This window comes from Babylonia areolata, chromosome 21 (assembly GCF_041734735.1).
Source record: "Babylonia areolata isolate BAREFJ2019XMU chromosome 21, ASM4173473v1, whole genome shotgun sequence".
Taxonomy (NCBI): domain Eukaryota; kingdom Metazoa; phylum Mollusca; class Gastropoda; order Neogastropoda; family Buccinidae; genus Babylonia; species Babylonia areolata.
The window spans coordinates 33,818,358-33,827,658 of record NC_134896.1 but is presented as its reverse complement, the minus strand read 5'-3'; the positions used below and the strand labels follow the sequence as shown (position 1 = coordinate 33,827,658).

At 45.8% G+C, this 9,301-nt stretch overlaps 1 pseudogene across 1 annotated transcript in view; it reads left to right on the top strand.

The window, feature by feature from the left end:
- LOC143296100 (uncharacterized) overlaps positions 1 to 5,814 on the top strand; it is a 49,499-nt pseudogene extending 43,685 nt beyond the window's left edge. Inside the window, exon 7 of the transcript XR_013057103.1 lies at positions 3,905 to 5,814. The product of XR_013057103.1 is annotated as an uncharacterized LOC143296100 (transcript). The remainder of the gene's footprint in view (positions 1 to 3,904) is intronic.
- The last annotated feature ends 3,487 nt before the right edge of the window (positions 5,815 to 9,301 follow it).

The window sequence follows — 9,301 nt, the reverse complement described above, 5'->3', positions numbered from 1 at the left end:
TGTGTGTGTGTGTGTGTGTGTGTGTGTGTGTGTGTGTGTTTTAACCACACAATTCTTTCTCGACAAATAGCTTTGTAATTGGAACTGAAGTTTGGAAGTAATGATAGAATACACTGTGAAGATTCTGACTGTCCTATGGCCTCTACATGAGAAAGCGGAGACCATGATTATAGCTGAGTGCGATACATTTCTCGGATGTGTAATTGATAATAACATTTTTGTTTTACTCACTGCAAGTATGGTTATTTACCTCTGGGACCAGGCTAAGGCGGGAACATATCGTTTTGAAAAGAAGCGTGCTTCATTCACAGCATTGTCCTGAAGTCCCAAACCTAACAGCATAGCCATAATCCTTAACCCTTTGGTCGCTATAGTCGCTGCTTGGCGACTTGTACGGAGAACGCTGCTGTCGCCGGTTAGCGACTTGAGCATTAGAGTTAACAAACTTGCGCTCCTAAAAAACAACAACAACAACAACAAACAAAAACACCAAACATAGTCAGCACTTCATGTCACGTGTACCAGAAACATCCTTCTTATTTTTGAACCAACTCTCGTGCAGTTTGGAGCGATTTTCAGCGGGTTTTTTTATTTTTATTTATTCTTCTTTTTTTTTCTTTTTTTTTTAACTTAGTTTGAACGATGGCGAGTTCTTCAACCAGTTCAGACTGTAACTAGCAGTCTCGCTTTAGACCACGCTGTACTGGACAGCAAACTGGAAGTCTTATTAAAAGGCATTTGGCAGAAACTGATTTTGCTGATGACGGTGACAGTAGAGAAGAGTTCGTGTCACATGGTAGCGAAGAAAAGAGTACCCCACATACCCACACACTGGCTGCTCTCCTGCACAGCCGGTTTTCAGCTGTACTGTGCAGCTGACTTAGCCGGATAGCAGATGTTAGCAGCTTGAACATAGCTGGCGATGTAAGGTTTAATCCTTTTCAACCATCATCAAAACGTGTAGGGAAAAAAATGTCCCAAAATTATGTAGCTGTTGATGTCTTCTTTCTGTTTTGATTTTCCCTGCCCAAACCTAACCGAATTTACATAACAGCATAGCCATAGTCCTCATCCTTATCCACCATCAATACGTGTAGGGGAAACAAATCCAAACATTCTGTAGCCGTTGATGTCCCCTTTCTGTGTTGATTCCCCCGCTACTTTCGTGTCTGTGATGAGTTCCATTCAGTAGTCCATGCAGCAGTCTGCAAAATCACAGAGGTTTGTCTGTCGTTGAAGAGTCATGGTGATGGGACCCACTTTAGAGTCTAGGAAGCACGTGCCCTGTCAGGCTCAGTGTCAAAGCGATAATTGTCGTCAGTAGGCTGCAATAAAGTTGTTTTTTTTTAAACCCAGAAAACTCCAGTCCGAATGGATTTGAATCTTTCTGACTGAAATCACGGTCCTCGTCTATGTAGAAGACGATTCTCTTCTTCTTCTTCTTCGTTCGTGGGCTGCAACTCCCACGTTCAGTCGTATATTACACGAGTTGGCCTTTACGTGTATGACCGTTTTTACCCCGCCATGTAGGCAGTCATTCTCCGTTTTCGGGGGGGTGCATACTGGGTATGTTCTTGTTTCCATAACCCACCGAACGCTGACATGGGTCACAGGATCTTTAACGTGCGTATTCGATCTCCTGCATGCGTGAACACACGAAAGGGGTTCAGGCACTAGCAGATCTGCACATATGTTGACCTGGGAGATCGGAAAAAATCTCCACCTTTTACCCACCAGGCGCCGTTACCGAGATTCGAACCTGGGACCCTCAGATTGAAAGACCAACGCTTTAAACCACTCGGCTATTGCGCCCGTCAGAGAAGACGATTCGTTCCAGGGGACTGCACTCATAATAACGCGCTGTTCATCCGGGTTTCTGGATTACAATTTTTGCCAGTTTGGATAAAAAGTATAATTAAAATCATAAGTATCCGCCCCACACCAAGACAGGCTAGTATCGGTTTGGAACAAAAAAACAAACAACAACGATTCCACCGTAATCCTATGCAGCAAACAACAATGCTGTTTTCTTTTCTGCCATGTCATCGAAGGGATGTTGTTGTGTTGCCAGTCAGTTGACGAGAGACATCCGAGACACGGAGAAGACAACAATGCTATCTCCCCATCTGACACTGGTGGCACGAGCGTCAACATTTCACATTCACCAACAACCTGCCTGTTCCTGTTCACTGAACAAGAAAATTTTGTCTCAAGTTTATTTCATTATTATCATCACTGTTATTTTCCTTTCGTTGCTCTCTCTCTCTCTCCCTCTCTCTCTCTCTCTTTCCCCTCCCCCCCCCCCCCCCCCCCTCTCTCTCTCTCTCTTCCACGCACGATGTCTCCGCTTATTTATAGGACAAGTTGTTGTTGTTTTTAAATTTCTTTTCATGAATGAAGGACTTATTTTATTTCAATACAGACAATTTATTTCCCCGAGTCAACATTTTTTTTTTTTTTTTAAAGCATCTGTTTACCCGTTGGACTCTGCAAATTTTCAATGTCGTTTCAAGACCTCATTCAGAAAATTGACATTCACAAACTCGCGACGCCATTGGGAATGCCGAAGGATCTTTAAAAAACAAAATAAAATCAATTATTGCACAGCTTAAACAACAGAAAGTGTCTTGTTTTGGTTTGATCCAATGTACCTTTTATTTACCTGTGTGCTAGCGGAATCGGTAGTATAAGCTTCTTCTTTTGTCTTCTTCATCATTGATGTTATTGTTAATTATAAGTAGAACGTTCTGTCTGATGCACCCTGAACCTGGCGATTCCGCATGTGCAAGATTTAAAAAAAAAAAAAAAAAATCGCTCTTTTTGTCTCTTGATTCCTTACGTCAGTTCTTCTCTCTTTGTGCAACACTTGCCCATTTACTTTTATATTTACCTGGAAACTCGTGCATATCTCCACCCCCTCCCTTATCTCTCTCTCTCTCTCCCTTTAAATTTAGTTTGTATCGTCCATAAGAGAGAGTGATGTTCGGAATTCGTCTATTTTCTTGTACAATGCATTTGAATTTAGAGATATTGTATTGTCTTGATGATGTGATTTAAACATTAATTTTGTTTGATGTGACCGTTGATATATATGTATAACATTTCGGTATGGCTGTGATGTGCTTGTGTGTTTATGTACACCCCTTCGTGAGGGGCTACGGCCTATAATGAATAAAGTATTCGCATTCGCATTCGCATTCTCTCTCTCTCTCTCTCTCTCTCTCTCTCTCTCTCTCTCTGTTCTTGGAACAATATGAGAATCGATTTTTCGCTTTCACTACCGTAGCTCACCCGGCTTCTCAGGTTAATCCCTTTTTGTTGCATATAAAAAAAGTTTTCGCCTGCTGACAAGCAGGGTTTGTTATGAACCAAGGATCAAGTCCAACAAGACACGGAAAATGTTTTCTGATCGTGCCATTCAAAATAGAAATAACAAATAAACTCCAGTCATTCCTACGTATGTGTGTGTGTTTTTGTTGTATGATAGTCAGTCGCAACCGACTATAAACGTCAGAACAGCAGTGAAGGCAACTGCTGTCCCGACTATCTGAGCTAGAATTTGATGACAGTGGACAGAGTCTTACGCAAGTTACATCCCCACTCTCTCGGCCAAGAGGGTTTTAGGACAGTCGGCGTTGGGATGGTTTCCAAAGGTCAACTAGCTCCCAAGGTTGCAGCACTAAGAGCCAGTGCAATTTTGCCTCCTGGTTTGAGAGTCATTGTCCTTCATTAAAGACTAGGCTGTAAATGATTTCCCATTGCAATGGAGAAACCATTGGTAATACAGCCCCTCAGTTTGCCGTTGACCCAACTGTAAACTCATATCAGTCTTTGATATAAGTGTTGTAAGCAGAACTAAATAAACACAGACTCACCAGCCTGCCTTGTTGTCCCTGTTGTGCAGGTACTGCATGATGAGGGCGTGCTGGCGGGAGCGGCCCGAGGACCGCCCGGACTTCCTGGCCCTGCGGCAATGGCTGGAAGACATGATGGCCGACACCTCGGGCGTCCACTACCTGGACATGGAGCTGGACCCCGCCAGGAGCTACTACACCTGTCCCGACTCCTCCCCCCAAACCACCACCTCCTCTTCCTCTTGCATTGCCGAGGACGCCCCTCTCCCCTTGTCTCCGCTGTTCGGCAAGGAGGATTCCAGCAGGCCCCAGATCGAAGGCGACTCTGCGCATGTTGCCCGGGAAGAAGGTGTTGAGGGTGTGGAGGAGGTCGCTGATCCTTCGTCACCAGAAAGTGTGCTGACGACGACAACGTCTGATCAACAGGATCTTGTGGTGCCCGTGGTGACTTCTGACGTCGTTGTGCACAAAGAGGCCAGTCCTGTCTGTTCTGACCTCGGCTCTTCGTCTTCTTCTTCTTCTCCCCCTGGCTTGGCGCCACCTCACGCTTCGCCCCTGTCTGGCCTGAAGAGCGTCAGGTTCACGGAGAACGCCGCGGAAGGGCAGAGCCAGCACGTGCAGCAGCAGGGGTGGCAGACGGACAGTGACGAGGAGGAGTGTTGGTCAGACAAGGGGGACAACAGGAGCTCGGGGTCGGACAACACGACATGGACCTCGGCAGGCTGCAGCCTGTCGCCCATCCCCAGCCCCGACGCGGCCTGTGACGAGGTCTTTACCCTTGAGCCGCGAGAGCACACCAGCAACAAGGAGTGGCTGGTGCCCGGCCTCCGCCACCACGCTCCCGCTCCCAGGATCGGCCAGCCCAGGGTCTTCCCCCAGGAGCGACACCCCTGCAGCCTGTTCAGGACCAGCGTGGCCTCGTCCCTTGGCGAGGAGGGCTTCCCCATCCTGCCCCTGGTAGCGCCGCAGAGCAGACACAGAACCGACCCCCTGGACAGCCAGGGGGAATCCGTCTACGCCTCCTCCTCCTCCTCCAGTGGGGACTCGTTCTTCTCCCTGCCCTTGTTCAGCCACGAGCCCTTCCCGGACCCCGGCTCTTCCCTCTTGCTCAAGCCCGTGGAGACAACGTCCCCTGGTGGGAGGAGAAACGACGGATCATCCTCTCCCTCCTCCAGTCTCAAGCTCCACCTTAGACACGGCGGTCTCCTGAAACCCGTGTCGTCCGTGAACAGCCTCAGGCGGTGCAACGTGTACCAGAGGAGCCCGACCCAGCAGAGGAACAGGAAGGGGTCTGGCATCGTTCAGCAGAAAGCCGGACAGCCTGTGACACCCCTCGTCGGTGGAGGCTCCTCCTCTTCCGCCGCCGCTGTGCTCCACAAGAGAGACAACAACAGAGACACTGTCCACCCTGTCGTGTTCTCCAAGGCTGTCGTGGTCAACGTCAACGGCAGCACCGAGGTCACGGCACTGTAAAACTGCTCAAGGCCTGACTGACAGCGCTGGGTTTCGCTCTGGTCAGACAACTGCTTAGCAGATGTGGTGTAACGTATATGGATTTGTCCGAACGCGGTGACGCCTGAACTGAATTGAACTGAACTGACCCGAGAATACTTCTACTACAAGAAGACATTGACGCCTTGGTATTTTTTTGTTTTTTTTCCTTGCAGAGGATTGAACATCTGCTTCGTCTTTTGTAAAGTGATTTTTTTTTCTTTTTGTTGTTGTGAAATTCCTGTTGCTCAGAGTCCTGTTCATGAGGCCTTTGTTGCGATGAAACTGTCTCCCCATGTCTGTGATCTACAAGGAACACTATTTCCGGGTTTCTAGCTTCCTGTTCATTAAATATTCTTTCCTTTGTACAAAAAAAGAAATGCTATTTGGTAAAAGGTTGTTATGTGGGTGGTTATGATTCTCTCTCTGTGTCTCTCTCTGTGTCTGTCTCTCTCCCTCTCTCTCTCTCTCTCTTCTCTTTCTCTCTATTTTTCTCTCTCCCTCTCTTCCTCCATCCCCCCTCTCTCTTTCTCTTTCCCTCTCTCTCTCTCACTCTCTCTCTCTGTCTCTCTGTGTGTCTGTCTGAAAAGCGGAAGACAATCCGATGTGAATCTTTTTTATTTTTTTTTTTTATTTTGAAAATTACATAACTGACAAAGGCATATCAGAAGGGTGTGTGGTTGGGGGACGGGGGAGGGGGAGAGAGAAAGTAAAGAGGTGTGAAGAATAATATCGAACTCGAATTATTGGTGACAGCTACTGTTCTTTTGTGGTCGGGAGATCCATCAAAGTATACTATAGACATTGAGTTGTGATGCACGATTGTCAGCTACCGACTTGTCACAACAAGTCCAGACACTGATAGTGACGTAAGAAAAGTCCGAAACAGGGGAATTCGGAAACACTTTGACGGGCGCAATAGCCGAGTGGTTAAAGCGTTGGACTGTCAATCTGAGGGTCCCGGGTTCGAATCACGGTGACGGCGCCTGGTGGGTAAAGGGTGGAGATTTTTACGATCTCCCAGGTCAACATATGTGCAGACCTGCTAGTGCCTGAACCCCCTTCGTGTGTATATGCAAGCAGAAGATCAAATACGCACGTTAAAGATCCTGTAATCCATGTCAGCGTTCGGTGGGTTATGGAAACAAGAACATACCCAGCATGCACACCCCCGAAAGCGGAGTATGGCTGCCAACATGGCGGGTTAAAAACGGTCATACATATAAAAGCCCACTCGTGTGCATACGAGTGAAGAAGAAGAAGAAGAAGAAGGAATCACTTTATCAAACCATGTGCATGTTCTCCTTTCGGACTCACTATCTGCAGATGAGTTTATCCGTTGTTCCAGCGGCCGATCGTAGCTGCATGCTTTGTGGGAAGGAATTACCCCACACGACAGGAAAATACAGAAGGGTGATAATAATATGTCAATGAAGAGAGGGATAGAGGGAATGTAGGCTTCACATTGCGGATCTTGGTGTTGTGAAGCCCATAGCTGCATGTTTTGTGGAACGAACTGCTTGACACGAGAGGAAGGAAAACAGAGGGAATTTATACATCATGAATAGAAGGGAGGGAAAAAAAGAAGGAACGCGTGTCTCACGTGCTCATGACGTGCAAAAAATACGTTGACGGACTTTGGTGTTGTGAAGCCCACAGCTGTGTGCTTTGTGGAAGGAACTGCTTGACACGAGAGGAAGGAAAACACAGAGGGAATCTATACAGCATGGATAGAAGGGAGGGAAAAAAGATTGAATGCATGCCTCACATGCTCATGACGTGCAAAAGGATACGTTGACAGACTTTGGTGTTACGAAGCCCATAGCTGCATGCTTTGTGGATGGAACTGCTTGACGCGAGAGAAAAAAGAAAACAAAGGTTTCGTTGTACGAGGAGGCGGAGTTTTGGGTGTCCTTCTGCTGAGGTCAGTCCGACGTATCTTAGGAGTCCTGAAACAGCAAATAGCTATGGGTATCTGAATTTTTTAACTCAAATTAAGCGTTGACATGTAATCGACACACTAAATGCACACATGTAACCCCACACTAAATGCACTTTGTGAATTTAGTGCACGAAAACGGTGAATTAAGTAGGGTGGTGTTGGGTTTATAAGTGCGTTAAGTCAGGTATCTTGCAGTCAGACGTAGCATAACGTGGTGTTGGGTTTATAAGTGCGTTAAGTCAGGTATCTTGCAGTCAGACGTGGCATAACGTGGTGTTGGGTTTATAAGTGCGTTAAGTCAGGTATCTTGCAGTCAGACGTGGCATAACGTGGTGTTGGGTTTATAAGTGCGTTGAGTCAGGTATCTTGCAGTCAGACATGGCATAACGTGTATGGATCAGCCCGCACGCTTTGATGTGTCTTTGAACTGAAAATAGTAACACGGCAGAGAGAATCCGCTGATTTTTTTTTTCTGCTGGACAGAACCATTCGCTGTGCACCACGGGTCTCCACTGGAATTTCCAATAATTGCCTGAGGCACTCGTTGGAAACCAGTACTTGATGATAGTGACCAGCTGTTCAAGAAACGCTAAAATGTATGTATGTATGTAAAATAGTTGTGTTCGACCAGGACCACCAGACGAGCAGAGCAGGCAGCTGCATGCTGACGTGACTATCTGGGCTTGAATTTCATCATTGTGGAAAGTGTTTAGCCCAGGTTACATCCCCATTCTCTCGGTCAAGAGGGCTTCAGAACAGCTGAGCCCCAAAAGTCTCATAGACTACAGCACCAAAGAACCAGTGTAATCTTGCCTCTAAGTTTGAGAGTCATAGTCCTTAACGAAATACTAAGCTGCGACTGAATTCCCATTGCTGTGGAAAACCGATTGATCATACAGCTCTCACTTTTCTGTTGGCCTCACTTTTTTTTTTTTCTTATTTCTTTTTGGTCAGTCTGTGAATGAGAGTCCACATTCCAATAATTATCAGTGGCTTCTTGAAACTGTCAATGAAAGAGTACTTCCGAAACATATAGACAAATAATAATAGGACTTTGTTTTAAATGTTGATCAGTTATTAGAATTTTGTGTTCAAAATTAATTTGTTTTATTTTTTAATTTGTTGTTTTTTGTGTTTTTTGTTGTTGGTTTTTTCGTTGTTGTTGTTGTTGTTGTTATTTTTTGTGTGTGTTTTTTTGTGGGGGTTTTTTTTTTTTTTTTTTTTGTTACACGCTGCTTTATTTAGAGAGCATGAAGCATTGCGCAGTGCACTGTTATGATATGTTATTTCATGTTATGTTGTTATGCTATGTTATGTTATGTTACGTTACGTTATGTTTTGTAGTTTTTTTTTGTTTTTTTTTAATTGTTTTTTTTTTTTTTTACCTTTGTTCCATTCGACATAACTTTTAAACAATAAAAGACACCAGTGACATTTGCGTTCACTCAACTGTGTTTTGGTGGGTTGGCTCGTTGGTTGGTTGGTTGGTTGGTTTTTTAACACTTCTTACCGATACTGTCGACGATTGGTAAGCGTGTGTACACGTACGATTGTGCGTGTCCACGTTTGTTATCTATGAAAGTATGTATGTAAAATGCCAGAGCGCATCACTCGCAATGTCTGTCTCCACTGACTTCTCTTCTCCACACCATGACGAACAAAGAGCTTGTCCGCAAGCGCGCTCGCACACACACACACACACACACACACACACACACACACACACACACACACACACTCACACACACTCACACACACACAAATGCACGTACAAATGCACGTACGCACGCACGCACATACGTACGTACCCACGCACACACATACGCGCATGTAAAACAGAAATGAAACTCGACGCTCTCAGACTCTGGACAGCCTGGCTGAACATGGGAATGTAATGCAGTCACGCACAGCAAGGCCTAAAACTACGCACTATCTGAAACTATTACAATAGTCTACATGCGCTGACCGTGGACTCACAGCATCCAGAATGTGCCATGACAAATCAAACGTCGCG